We start from the raw sequence: 14400 nt of genomic DNA on the forward strand, positions 1-14400 counted from the left end.
TATTATTTTGTAGAATATGTAAGATTTTCCATGTACATATTCCTGTAGTTCACAAATAAGACAGTTTTACTTTTTCCTCTCTGATATGTATTTTTTAACCTAGTGTTACTACAATAGTAGGGACATCATATACAATGAAAACATATTATTTCTGTGTTCCTAATCTTAGAGGAAAATTCTTCAGTCTTTCACCATTGAATAAAACAGTAGTTGTAGATTTCTCATAATGTCCTTTATCATGATGAGGGAATTTCTATTTTTAGTTAAATGAAAATTTTTCTCATGATAGGGGTTGAATTTTATCAAATTTAAGTACTTTTTGATATCTACTGATATAATTAAAGGATTTTTCTTTTTAGTTTGTGAAATTATATCGAATGGTTATCAACTATCAAACCAAAAGCATTATTGAGCTAAATCCCAGTCATGATCATGGTAGTGGGTATGTGTGTGTGTGTACACACATACCCATATACACACATATACATATATACACACATATATACACAGACATAACATATATTTATGTGTGTATATAGCTATATTTAATTTGTTAATATTTGGCTATGAATTTTTTGCATTGATATTTATGAGGTATACTACTACTTATTTTACAAATTTTGTAATGTCTTTTTCTGGTTTTTGAATCATGCCTAGGCAGGCTTCCTGTATTCATATGGGTAGTATCTCCATTTCCTCTTTCTGTTTTCTAAATAATTTATGTAAGATTGATGGAATATACCAATTTAGTCTCTTGGATCTAGAATTTTCTTAAACCATTTTTTTGTTTAAGAATTTAGGTTACAAACTCAATATCTTTAATAACTAGACTACTGTTCACATTTTAAAGGTCATTTTATAAGTTGTTTTCTTGTCTTTTGTTCATTGTTTTTCAAAGGCTTTGTCATTTTTTTCTAAGCTGTTCTAGTCTGTTTAAGCTGCAACAATGAAACACTAGACACTGGGAGACTTAAACAATAAACATTTATTTGTCATAGTTCTAGAGGCTGAGAAGGTCAAGTTCCAGGTACCAGCCAATATGGTTTCTGGTGAGATTTGCATATAGCCTCCTTCTTGCTGTATCCTCACATGGCATAGAGAAAGATTATCTCCTTTTGTTTATTCCTAAAAAGGTTCCAACTTCATGATCTTACTACCTCTTAAAGGCTCCACCAGAAACTTGCAAAATATTCCATCCCAAAGCAGCAAAATGTACATTCTTCTTAAGGACACATGAAATAAACCTAACCAAAGAGGTAAGATATCCATACTCTAAAAACTATAGAACACTTATGAAAGAAATTGAGGAAGACATAAAGAAGTGGAAAAATATTCCATTCTCATGGATTGGAAGAATAAATATTTCTAAAATGTCTATGCTACCTAGAGAAATCTATGCATTCAATGCAATCTTTATCAAAATACTATCAACTTTTCTCACAGAGATGGAATAAATAATTCTAAAATCTGTATAGAACTGGATAAGACCCCAAATAGCCAGAGGAATGTTGAAAAAGAAAACCAAAGCTGGTGGCATCCCAATGTCAGACTTCAAGTTCTATTACAAAGTTATAATCATCAAGAATGTATGGTACTAGCAAACAAAACAAAACAAAACAAAAACAACAAAAAAAAAACTGACACATAACTCAATAGTATAAAATAGAGAACCCAGAAATGGACCCACAACTTTATGATTAATCTTTGGCAAAGCAGAAAAGAATATCCAATGTAAAAACGACTGTCGTTTCCAGTCCACAATAAATTGTGCTGGGAAAATTGGACAGCCACATGTAGTAGAATGAAACCAGACCACTGTATTATACTATACACAAAAATAAACTCAAAATGGATGAAAGACCATGAGACAAGAATCCATCAAAATCCTAGAGGAGAACAGATGCAGCAATCTCTTTTACCTCAACTGCAGCAACTTCTTGCAAGATATGTCTCCAAAGGCAAAAGAAACAAAAGTAAAAAATCTACTATTGGGACCTCATCAAGATAAAAGTCTTCTGCACAGGAAAGGAAACAGTCAACAAAACTAAAAGGCAACATATGAAATGGTTGAAGATTTTTGCAAATGACATACCAGATAAAGGACTAGTATCAAATATCTATAAAAAACTTCTCAGACTCAACACCCAAAAAACACAGAATCCAGTCAAGAAATGGGCAGAAGACACGAACAGACATTTATCCAAAGAAGACATACAAGTGGCCAACAGACACAGGAAAATATGCTCTACATCACCTGGTATCAGGGACATAGAAATCAAACCCACAATGAAATACCACCTCACACCTGTCAGAATAGCTAAAATTAACAAGACAGGAAACAGCAAATGTTTGTGAGGATGCAGAGAAAGGGGAACCCGCTTCAACTATTGGTGGGAATGCAAGCTGGTACAGCTGCTTTGGAAAATGGTATGGAGTTTCCTCAAGAAATTAAAAATAGAGCTACCCTATACCTGGCAATTGTACTACTAGGTATCTACCCCAATGATAAAAATGGATTGATCTGCAAGGGCATCTGCACTCCAAATTTTAAAGCAGCAATTTCCACAACAACCAAATTGTAGGAAAAGCCAAGACATCCATCAACAAGTGAATGAATAAAGATGTGAGGGGGGAAAAAAAAAAAAAAAATATATATATATATATATATATATATATGTATTAGCCATCAGAAAGGATGACCACTTAACATTCACAAAGATTCTTAACCTAATACTTCATTCATTTCTATGAATTAACACTGCTACTCAGATATTATGGCACTGATTGAGGCACATGTGTAATCGTGTTCCAAAAAGCTAGTTCATAACTATGTTTTCTGGATAACCACTGCACTGTATTCTTTTTTTTTCTTTTCCTTTTTCACTCACTTGTACCAAATGACAGACCAAATTATAAACCTATAGAAAAATTGGAAGAAAACAGGGAAGAAGAGGTTTTGCTTGAGCCTTGAGCTCAATTTACAAGTTGTCATGGTACATTATAAAAAGTCCTGCGCTAGTATAAAAAGACAAGTCAGAGTAGTAATTTATTTATCATTTGCTTGTGTGCATAAATCCCCTAGCAACTCCACATGAGCAATGACCAAACCAAAATAAGATTATAAGCCTCTAATAGTATGATTCTCTCCACATGATAAAACTTGCCATGGTTTGTATTCTTGAATTCCTTCCACCTCCCATCTACATGAGGTCTCCATAAGATAATGCTAATTGTTGAAATATGAACCTCCTTACACAGAGTAAAAAAAAAAATTTTTTTCAGAGAAACAAGTAATAAAAATAATACAGAATTCACACATAATAAGAGATGTAGAAATAGGAAAGTAAAAATCCAAGACTGGCAGAAAAACTCTGCAGTCCACACCAGACCCTAGAATGAGGCAGGAATTTCACAAAGAAAGAAGAGGGCTGTGAGGGCTAGTAAGGGAGGCACACAGTAAATGTCAAGTAGGGCTTATTCCCGGTGGGGAAATACTGAGAACATTTTCTAGCTCTTGTGATTTGGAGCTCAAGTTAACAAGGATTTGAGAAAGAGAAAATTAGGAAGTGCCTGGGACCAGTGTCGGGGGAAGGTATAGTCCTTGGAGAATAACAAAACACGGTAGAAGAGAGTAGAGTAGAGTTGAGCTTTGGCAGTTAAGGGAAAAGGTATATATTGAAGATAAGAATTCTATTGAAACAAGGCAATATCAAAGAATCATGAAGAAGTTTAAAGAAGGAATCTTTTACTCTTATTTCTAAAAATGCTGAGATCATCAAAAGGTAAAAACATTCCTTTTTATTCTATTTTTAAAGTTTGCCTCTGTTTGTCATCTCAAGGGTTTCTGCTGTCAGCAGCAGTGGTAGTTATATGAAGGAACCTGAATACACACAGATATATTTTGAAACCTGTAAAATTTAACCTAAAGTACATTTTAGCTTTGGAGTGCCCTTGAGGGTGGAAATGATTTGCTCAGGAGATGAATAATGGGATTCATTACTATAACCAGTTGAAATCTAACATAACCCAAGGTATTTCCTTGTTCAAGCAGTTTAGAGATTGTAGAGAGTAATACAGTCCCATTTCTAGTGATTTCTTATCTTACCCCTGAAGTCCTCAACACGTGGGTATTTTCTTCCTATAAATGAGTGTTGTATTTATGTTCATAAGTATGGGAAACATAGGCCAGCTCTTTGCATATTCATCCAACTTTCATTTATTCATTTTAGTTTTATGAAGGAAAAAAGTGTTCATTACACATGCTATAAAAAACAGACTTGATCAATATCTTATGGCTGTAAATAATTACCTATATATTTTGTTTTTGTTAATGTGTTCAAATAGTAACATGAATGATAATGTTAGAACATCTATTAAGAGTTGATTTTGTATTTTTCATTCTGTTATATGTGCAATAAAATCTGTTATATAAAATATAAATTCAATAAATTGAGTTCAGTGTTTCCTTTAGATTATTTAAAAGTCAGAGCCAGAATGCTTCTTCTATAAGTTTTATCAAATAATAAATGGAAAAATTAATTATATTCATTCATAAAATTTTCCAGATAATAGGAAAAGAGAATTCAACTGTCTTTGTTTTGAGAGGTGAAAATTGATATAAACACCTAATCATTATGGTGTAAAAAAGTTGTAGGCCAATTTATCTATGAATACATGTAAAAGTGAATCTCAAGAATCTGTATTTAGGAAGCTCTAATAAGGGACAATTGCCACATTTAACCAAACCAAACCAAGCCAAACCAAGCACTACAACCTCAGAATATTAAAATGACTTGTTCTAGTCCTACTTGTCAAAGTTTAGATCAAAACCCATGAATTGATGTCCAATAGTAGGCTTTTCAATTCTATGCGTGGATCAGTTAGGATAAGTATGTCACTTCTGCAAGTCAACTCACAAGCACTATGTTTTAACACATTTAACACTGGTTTGCAGCTTACCTGAACTGACAAATACTGACAGACTTCCACCTGGGGGATTAAGGCCTACTGGCAGCTTCCATCATGTGTCTCTGTCATTCTCTAGGGCATTTTGTCCTATGCATCCAGTTAACAGAAAGAAATAAGAAACAGAAAAACTCATATTATTCTTAACTATCATAGCAAATGTGACATTAATCACTTAAGTTCTCATTTCATTTCTGAAAAGTAGTCAGAATGGGACCCAGAATGGGGTCTGGGAAGTGGAATCCCTAACAGCTCCACAAAGATTGTCATGAAATGCTATCTCTTTATGGTAACCATATAGTGTTCTATTTTATACTTGTCCTGTTTAAGTCTACTTATTATCATCCAATCCAGGACACTTTAATAGTGTTTCTCAAAAGCATCCCAGTTTGAATGATAGATTTTATGATCATCCTATGTTTATTACAATGCTTTTAGAAAACTGCAGATTTCTAAACTGTTGTTTGAATTTGGCTTGGTTTAATATATAAAAAGGAAGTGACTATGCCAACATTATAATTATATTATTAACATACTGTTAATACTGAAAATAGTTAACAACTCTGGTGATCCAGAATGTTGTGGCAATTTTAAAAAATACTTTCCAGACATATTTAAAAATAAAATTTTCAAAACAATTGTATCAAACTTGTATCATAAATTTATCAAAATAGCATGATGGGGTTTTTTGACCCTAGTTAATAAAGTTTTGAACAAATTCATGCATAGGTCAGTGAAACATAGCTCTTCCATGGTACAGTGAATATTTTAAGAACATGCTGGAAGAAATTTAAATCCACAATATAAGAATGCCTCAAAGAAGAAAGATTACTGAGGTAATCTACCATCTGAGGGTGAAAGAATTGGAAGTATGTCCCTTTGTAGTTCCCTACAGTGCCATAGTACTATAATAAATTCTCCTGCAAAGCACAATTTGAATTTACAAGAATGTTTAAAAATGATATGGTAAAGCAAGTGAGGATGTAGTAATAGGATCCTCTAAGCAGTGAGATGCCTGATATCCTGAATACTAGTATTCTTTGATATCATGTAAAATCTGCTTATGAAATCTGAGAAATAGAACTTAACATGCCAAAGTGTTGAGATCTAGGGAAAGGCAATAATATTCTATCTTTTGAAATATAATGAAAACTATACTTCACTGAAGTCCAATTGTCAACTTGGAGGAATAATACTACTTTTCTATGTTAAAATAACAAGTAAAATACAACATGAACTTTCAAAATTCCTTGGACAGGTGCATGTGTAATTTAATAATATGTCTCTATTATACATTTTTTGGAATAAAAAAGTATTAAATATGAACATGGTAGATATGATCCCTTTAACTTATTTTCTTTGCAGTCTGCCCATCCTTACCCCAATGCCCTATTTGCCCTTCATCCTTATCTCAAAATAAAATAAACATAGCTGTCAGATGTCAATGTCATAATGAAGACATTAAAAATCTTTAATGTTTTGAACTCCAAAATAACAGCCTAACCAGCACATTCTTAGCTGAAACCCCTTAAATTCTTAAATGTACTCTTTTTAATAGCAAATGTTCCAAAAACTTCCTAATAATGACCCATACCACAGAAAAGGAAAACAAGTAGAAATGGATGTCTTTATTCTTTTAATGTCAAAAATTTTTCTTATTTTTAATATCTTGGTAAGCTTTATAATCTATTACTTTTAATGCTCTAAGATTTGCACATTTCCAAAGCTTCATGACTGTCTTTTGGGAATTACTGTCCATTATACCACTGTTATTCACAAGGATATCATTAATTATCCTCTGAAATCCGAGACTCTTTAATTAGAAATAATTTTATGTATTACTTAGAAAAATGCTACTGGAACATATAAGGCAACATAAGCATAAAATAGAATTTTATATGTATAAGATGTTTTATGTAAGTTTCATGGTAACTACAGAGCGATGCCTACAATGGATTCACAAAATAGGAAGAGAAGAGAATCAGAGCAAACCACCATGGAAAAATACCAATTTACAAAGGAAGGCAATAGATAGGAAGAAAGGGGAAACGGCACAGCCAAAAAAAAAGTAATAAGATTAATAACAATTAGTAACATGGCATTAGTAAGTCCCCTACCTATCAATAATAACTCTAAATATAAATGAATTGAATTCTTTAATAAAAAGGCCAAGAGAGGCTGGATGGATAAAAGAAGATCCAACTATATGTTTCCTATGAGAGATTCATTTCAGCCAGATTTAGGGACACATATTGCTCAAAGTAAAAGAATGCAAAAAAAAAAAAAAAAAAAGAAAAAGAAAAAGAAAAGGAAAGATAATCCATCCAAGTGGAACCCGAAAGGATGAACACCTACATTTATAAGAGACAAGAGACTCTGAAGCAAAAATATGAACATGAGACAAAGATTATATAATAGCAAAGGGGTTAAATTGTCAGTTATAAATATTGTAAATATATGCACTCCAAGTTACAATACCTGAATATATTAAGCAAATACTAGCAGATCTAACCAATAACAATAGGAGACATCAACACCTTATCTTCAACAATGGATATATCATCCAGGCAGAATATCAAAAGAAATAGAGACCAGAGAAACAACAAAAAAGATCAATAAAATTGAGGCTCTTTTTTAAAAAGATGACCAAAGTGACAAACTTTTTAACTAGATTAAGAAAATAAGAGAGAAGATTTGATCATAAAAGAATAATTATATAGATAATAGATTAAAAATCAGAAATGAAAAAGGAGATAGTACAATAGATATTATAAAAATAAACACAGAATCATAAATGATTTCCATGAACAATTATATGCCAACAAATTAGAAAACCTAGAAGAAATTGATAAATTCCTTGGAACATACATCTTATCAAAAGTTATCACAAAGATCTAGAAAATATGAACAGGTCAATGTAAAGTAAACAGAAAAGACTGAGTCAGTAATCAAAAACTGTCCAATAAAAGAGCAGAAGACCAAATAGTATCATTGGTGAATTCTAGCAGAGATTGACAGAATTAGTGTCAATCCTTCCCAAACTCTTTTAAAAAATAGAAGAGAAGGTAACACACCCAGACTTCTTTTGTAAGACCAGCATTACTCTGATACCAAAGCCAGATAAGGGCCCTGCAAGAAGAGAAAACTACAGACCAATATCCTTGATGAATACAGAAATTCTCAGGAAAATATCAACAAACCAAATTCAATAATACCTTAAAGAAATAGACACTAAAACCAAGTCAGGTAATGTAAGGATAGTTCAATGCATGCAAATTACTAAATGAGCTATACCACATTAAAGCTAAAAATCATATGATCATCTCAATAAATGCAGAAAAAGCATTTGACAAAATACAACATCCTTTTATGGTAAAAATTCTCAACAAATTGAGTATTAACTTAGTAGGGCCTGTATACACATAGCCCATAACTAAAGCCATATTTAATGTTGAAAACTTTTCTTCTAAGATCAGGAACAAAACAAGGACAACCAGTCCCACTACCTTTACTCAGAGTAATTCTAGAAATCTTAGCCAGAGTAATCAGGCAAGATAAAGAAATAAAAAGCAACCAAAGTGGAAAGAAAAAAGTAAAATTTTTATTGTTTGCAGATGTTATGATCTTATATGTTAGAAAACCCTAGATTCCACCATTTTATTGTTTTATATTCCATTATTCAATGTAATTTTGTCTAAACATATACATATTTTGCTTAGAATTCTTAAATCCCTTTAATAAAGCTGGCAGCAGCTACTTTAAAAAGGTGTCTATAGAAAATAACTTGGATACCAGTGCTTCACTAATGATGTCAATACAGAAGAAAGACTTTATACATGTAAATACAACTTGAATATAGTCTCCAAAGAAGGTACTGCAAGCAGAGATATCCCTGTAATAAGATTTACATACTATAATTGAAATTAGTCACACTTAAACTTCATTCACAATTGTTCATGGGGTTGGCATTATAAAACATTTTAAAAGGCCATTCCTAGAAAATAGGTATGCATCTATATCTATAGACAGTGTGTATATAATATATATATTATATTATATTTATATACTTATTAAATGCATTACATCTGTACACAAAATGTATATTATATTTATATTATAAAACATTTATATATTTATATGTTCTATAATATATAGGTATATATTTTATATTATGAACTTATAAAATATATATGTATTATATACTTTATTTTATATATATTTATATATCTTATATAAGTAAGTATATAATATAGAGGATATAAGTTGTTTTGGCACAAGCTCCCCAACTATTTTTATCCTGCACCACACTGGTATTTTTATTATAATTCATGAGCCTGCATTTACTCATCATTATCATCCAGATTTCATTCTCTCTGTATGTATGTATGTGTGTGTGTGTGTGTGTGTGTGTGTATATGTGTATATATATATTTTAAAAATTTTATTTATCTATTTGACAGACAGAAATCACAAATAGGCAGAGAGGCAGGCAGAGAGAGAGGAGGAAGCAGGCTCCCTGCTAAGCAGAGAGGGGTTTTAACCCACTGAGCCACACAGGTGCCCCTTCACAATTTATAAAACACTACACTCTTGATGTATATTTGATAGGCTTTGATGAATGTATAATTTGATAAGCATATAATATATGATGATATAATCATTGTGATATCATATAGAATAGTTTATCCTAAAAATCCTTTCTCCTCAGCCAGACCATCTCTCCCCAGCCCCAGTTTCTGGAAACACTGCTATTTTATTATCCCCACAGTTTTGTCTTTTCCAGAATGTCATATTGGTTGGACTCATACTACATGTAGACTTTTAGGGTTGGTTTCTCTCATTTAGTAATATGTATTTACAGTTTCCCTATACCTTTCCATGGCATAAAACTAATTTCTTTTTAGTGGTGAGTAATGCTCCATTTAGGAGAGTCTTCATTTCTTTATTTATATCCATATTTTTATCTAGCAGCTTTATCTTCTGCCTCAGTGATTTTATATTTATTATAATCCAGGTATTCTGAAATTGTATGAACAATTTAAGCATTTATATGTATAAAATTATTTATTTTGATATAAATTTTCTTCACATATTTTACTGAAATGAATATTTTAAACTAATTTACAATAAAATAGATTTTTTTTTTACTTTTGGTGTATAGCCCTAGGAGTTTTAATAGAGGTGTGGATTTGTGTAAACATCACCACAATCCAGATACAAAATAGCTCCATCATTTCATAGCCATCATATTTTAAAGGAATTTATTTATTTATTTGACAGAGAGAGAGAGATCACAAGTAGGCAGAGAGGCAGGCAGAGAGGGAGAAGGAAACAGGCTCCCTGCTGAGCAGAGAACCCAGTGTTGGACTCAATCCCAGGACCCTGAGATCATGACCTGAGCCAAAGGCAGAGGCTTTAGCCCACTGAGCCACCCAGGCACCTGCCATCATTTTTTTAATAGTATCTTTATTGTGTATAGAATTCTAGATGGAGGACTTTTATTTTCTTTCAGCATTATCTGATAGTCTATGTGCTCTATTTTCAAGTCTTCTAATCATTTTTTTTTCTAATTTCTTCTTCCATATATAGGAATAGAAAGGAAATCAAACAACATATTTGCTTATAAAAGCAAATCAAGTGTTTGGGGATCAAAATTTATATAATTTATAGGAACACCTTTACAAAAGAATAATACAAAATTTTAATTACTAAATTAGGTTCAGAGCTTTCACAACATTGTCAATATACTTAATTCCACATAACTGTATACTTAATGAAGTTTAAGTGGTAAATTTTATATGTAATTCACACCTACGAAAACTGCAATGAAAAAATAAAACAATAAAAAAATCAGTTAAGATTTTGAAGATACTCATGTAGAAATGAATTTTAAGCTTTATTAACTTCACAGAAAATTCACCTCTGCCTGTGTGTATTGCCAAGACATTTTTTCTTTAATTATAATGAACATACACATTTTAAATTGATTTCTAATATCTGAAATGCATAGTACTTTTTTCCCTATTACTGTTTATTATCACAACAACTTTCATTATTTTACCCTTCGAGTGAGTTAAGGGCATCTTTATCAGGCATGTCCCACTTTGAAATAAATGTGGGGAGGATCTCCTGTTAGACATTAAACCCTTATCATTTTAAAAAAATTTTTATTTAAATTCAATTTAGTTAATATATAGTGTATTATTAACTTTGGGGGGTAGAATTTAGTGATTCATCAGTTGCATATAACCCCCAGTCCTCATTCCGTCAAGTATCCTCCTTAATGCCCATGATGCAATTACCCCAACTCCCCACCTACTTCCCATCCAGGAATCCTCAGTTGGTTCTTATAGTTAAAAGTCTCTTATGGTTTCCATCCCTCTATTTTTATCTTATTTTTCCTTCCTTTCCCCTATGTTAAGAGCTGTGGACCTTTGAATTCTATCCTTCTCTTCCTGATAGGTCTTCAAAATCGAATGTGAAGTTTTACACAATTAAAAATTCCCTATTGCAAAATACATACATACATGCATACATACATACATATTTTTGCTTTTTTTGTTATTTGTTATTAATTTTTAAAGATTTTATTTATTTGAGATAGAATGAGAGTGAGAGAGCACAAGAAGGGGGAGCAGCAAGCAGAGGGAGAAGTAGGCTTTCCACTGAGCAAGGAGCCCAATACCGGCTTAATCCCAGGTGTCCAGGATCATGACCTGAGCTGAAGGCAGCTGCTTTACAAACTGAGCCACTCATGTGCCCCAATATTTTTGCTTTTTTGGAATAATCCATTATTTTTCTACTTTTCATCAGATTTTTTTTTAATTTTTTATTCTTTATAAACATATATTTTTATCCCCAGGGATACAGGTCTGTGAATCACCAAGTTTACACACTTCACAGCACTCACCAAAGCACACACCCTCCCCAATGTCCATAATCCCACCCCCTTCTCCCCACCCCCCCCCCCCCCCAGCAACCCTCAGTTTGTTTTGTGAGATTAAGAGTCACTTATGGTTTGTCTCCCTCCCAATCCCATCTTGTTTCATTTATTCTTCTTCTACCCACTTAAGCCCCCATGTTGCATCACCGCTTCCTTATATCAGGGAGATCATATGATAGTTGTCTTTCTCTGCTTGACTTATTTCGCTAAGCATGATATGCTCTAGTTCCATCCATGTTGTCGCAAATGGCAAGCTTTCATTTCTTTTGATGGCTGCATAGTATTCCATTGTGTATATATACCACATCTTCTTGATCCATTCATCTGTTGATGGACATCTAGGTTCTTTCCATAGTTTGGCTATTGTGGACATTGCTGCTATAAACATGTGGGTGCACATGCCCCTTTGGATCACCACGTTTGTATCTTTAGGGTAAATACCCAGTAGTGCAATTGCTGGGTCATAGGGCAGTTCTATTTTCAACATTTTGAGGAACCTCCAGGCTCTTTTCCAGAGTGGCTGCACCAGCTTGCATTCCCACCAGATTTTTTGAAAGTATATTTAAAATTTCTTAAGAGATAATTTTACAATATGTACTAGACTTTTTTCTTATTTATTTATTTATTCTTCTTTTTTTTTCTTATTTAAAATAAGAAAATTTTGTCTGAATAGCCTCATTTACTCTATTCCTCACATTGTATGTATCTTCACTTTAAAATAATACTTTTGGACAGTGATGTTTTCTAAAAATTTTCCAAAAATAAATGAAAATAAAGAAAAAATAAATCTTCTTTTCAAGTCCCCATTCCTCAAATATAGCATTATGTTGGCATTTTTTCCTCCCCCTTTCTTTTATTTATTTTTGAAAAATATTTTCTTTATTTATTTGACAGAGAGAGACATCAAAAGTTGGAAGACAGGCAGGCAGAGTGAAAGGGGAAAGCAGGCTCCCCACTGAGCAGAGAGCACAAAGTGGGGCTGGATCCCAAGACCTTGAGACCATGCCCTAAGCTGAAGGCAGATGGGTAACCCACTGAGCCACCCAGGCGTCCCATCCCTCCCAGTTTTTTGTTTGTTTGATTGTTTTTGTTTTTAAAGATTTTATTTATTTATTTGAGAGAGAGACAGTGAGAGAGAACATGAGAGGTGAGAAGGTCAGAGGGAGAAGCAGACTCCCCATGGAGCTGGGAGCCCGATGCGGGACTTGATCCCGGACTCCAGGATGGTGACCTGAGCTGAAGGCAGTTGCTCAACCAATTGAGCCACCCAGGCGCCCCTTCCCAGTTTTTTTTTTTTTTTAAGATATTTTTCACAGTTTTTGTGTTCCATATACAATTTCTAATTTAATATTTTATTAAGGAATATTATATGTATTACCTCCTTTTAATAAACATTTTAGATGGTTGCTTGAGGGCAGAGAGAGTATGCCCTTTGCATTTCCCCTGCTGTTAAATACAGATACCTACTCTCACTAGGCATTCAGTTATGTTTGTTATCTTGAATGAGAGCACAGATATTTTAAGTAGAAAGCTTCTGGGATAGTTGATTCTTTGGCTATATTACCTAATATAGAAATATATTTCAAAAGCTGACATTCAATAAACAATTGCTGAATCAAATGCATGCTGGCAAGTGACTACACTACAGAAGGAGATGTGCTTTGTGTACATGTATCCGGTGACCATTCTACTTGCTTTTGTCTTAGTCTCCCTATATTCACTTTTCACTACAGCATCCAGGATTATTCTTTTCATTTTATCTATTTTTAATTTAAATTCAATTAGCCAACATATAGAACATCATTAGTTTCAGTTGTAGAATTCAGCAATTCAACAGTTGCATATCACACCCAGTGCTCTTCACATCGTGTGCCCTTCTTAATGCTTGTCACCCAGTTACCCCATTCCCCCCACCTACCTTCTTTTTAATGTTTTACAGATTATATATAATGATATATTATATTTTATACACACACACATATTTGGAAGAGTAGAGAGAATGAGCGGGGGGGGGGGCGCTGAGAAAGAGGGAGAGAAAAGAAAGAATCTCAAGCAGAGGAGAGACTCTCAAGTAGACTCTATGCTAAGTTTGAAACTGAAAGCAGGGCTCAATCTCATGACTGAGATTATAATGTGAGCCAAAGCCAACAGTGAGATGCTCAACAGAGTGTGCCACCTAGGCACACCAAGATTATTCTTTTCTTTTCTTTCTTTATTTTATTTTATTTTATTTTATTTTATTTTTTTAGGATTATTTTTTTAAAGTTCGAGCTGATAATGTCCCTCCTCCTATACCCTCCAATACTGTTTTATCTCAGAGTAAGAACCAAGTCTCTGAAAGTGGTTTAAAAGGCTTTATGTGGCCCAGTCATGTTTGTTCTCTGATCTCCTCTTTCACTGCATGGGCTTCACCCCCAATGGACTCTCCACTGTTTCTTAAACACACCAGGTATGCCTGCTTTTCTCCCAAGGGTTTGGAATTTGCTATTCTT

This window comes from Mustela nigripes, chromosome 14, assembly GCF_022355385.1.
Source record: "Mustela nigripes isolate SB6536 chromosome 14, MUSNIG.SB6536, whole genome shotgun sequence".
NCBI classification, from domain to species: domain Eukaryota; kingdom Metazoa; phylum Chordata; class Mammalia; order Carnivora; family Mustelidae; genus Mustela; species Mustela nigripes.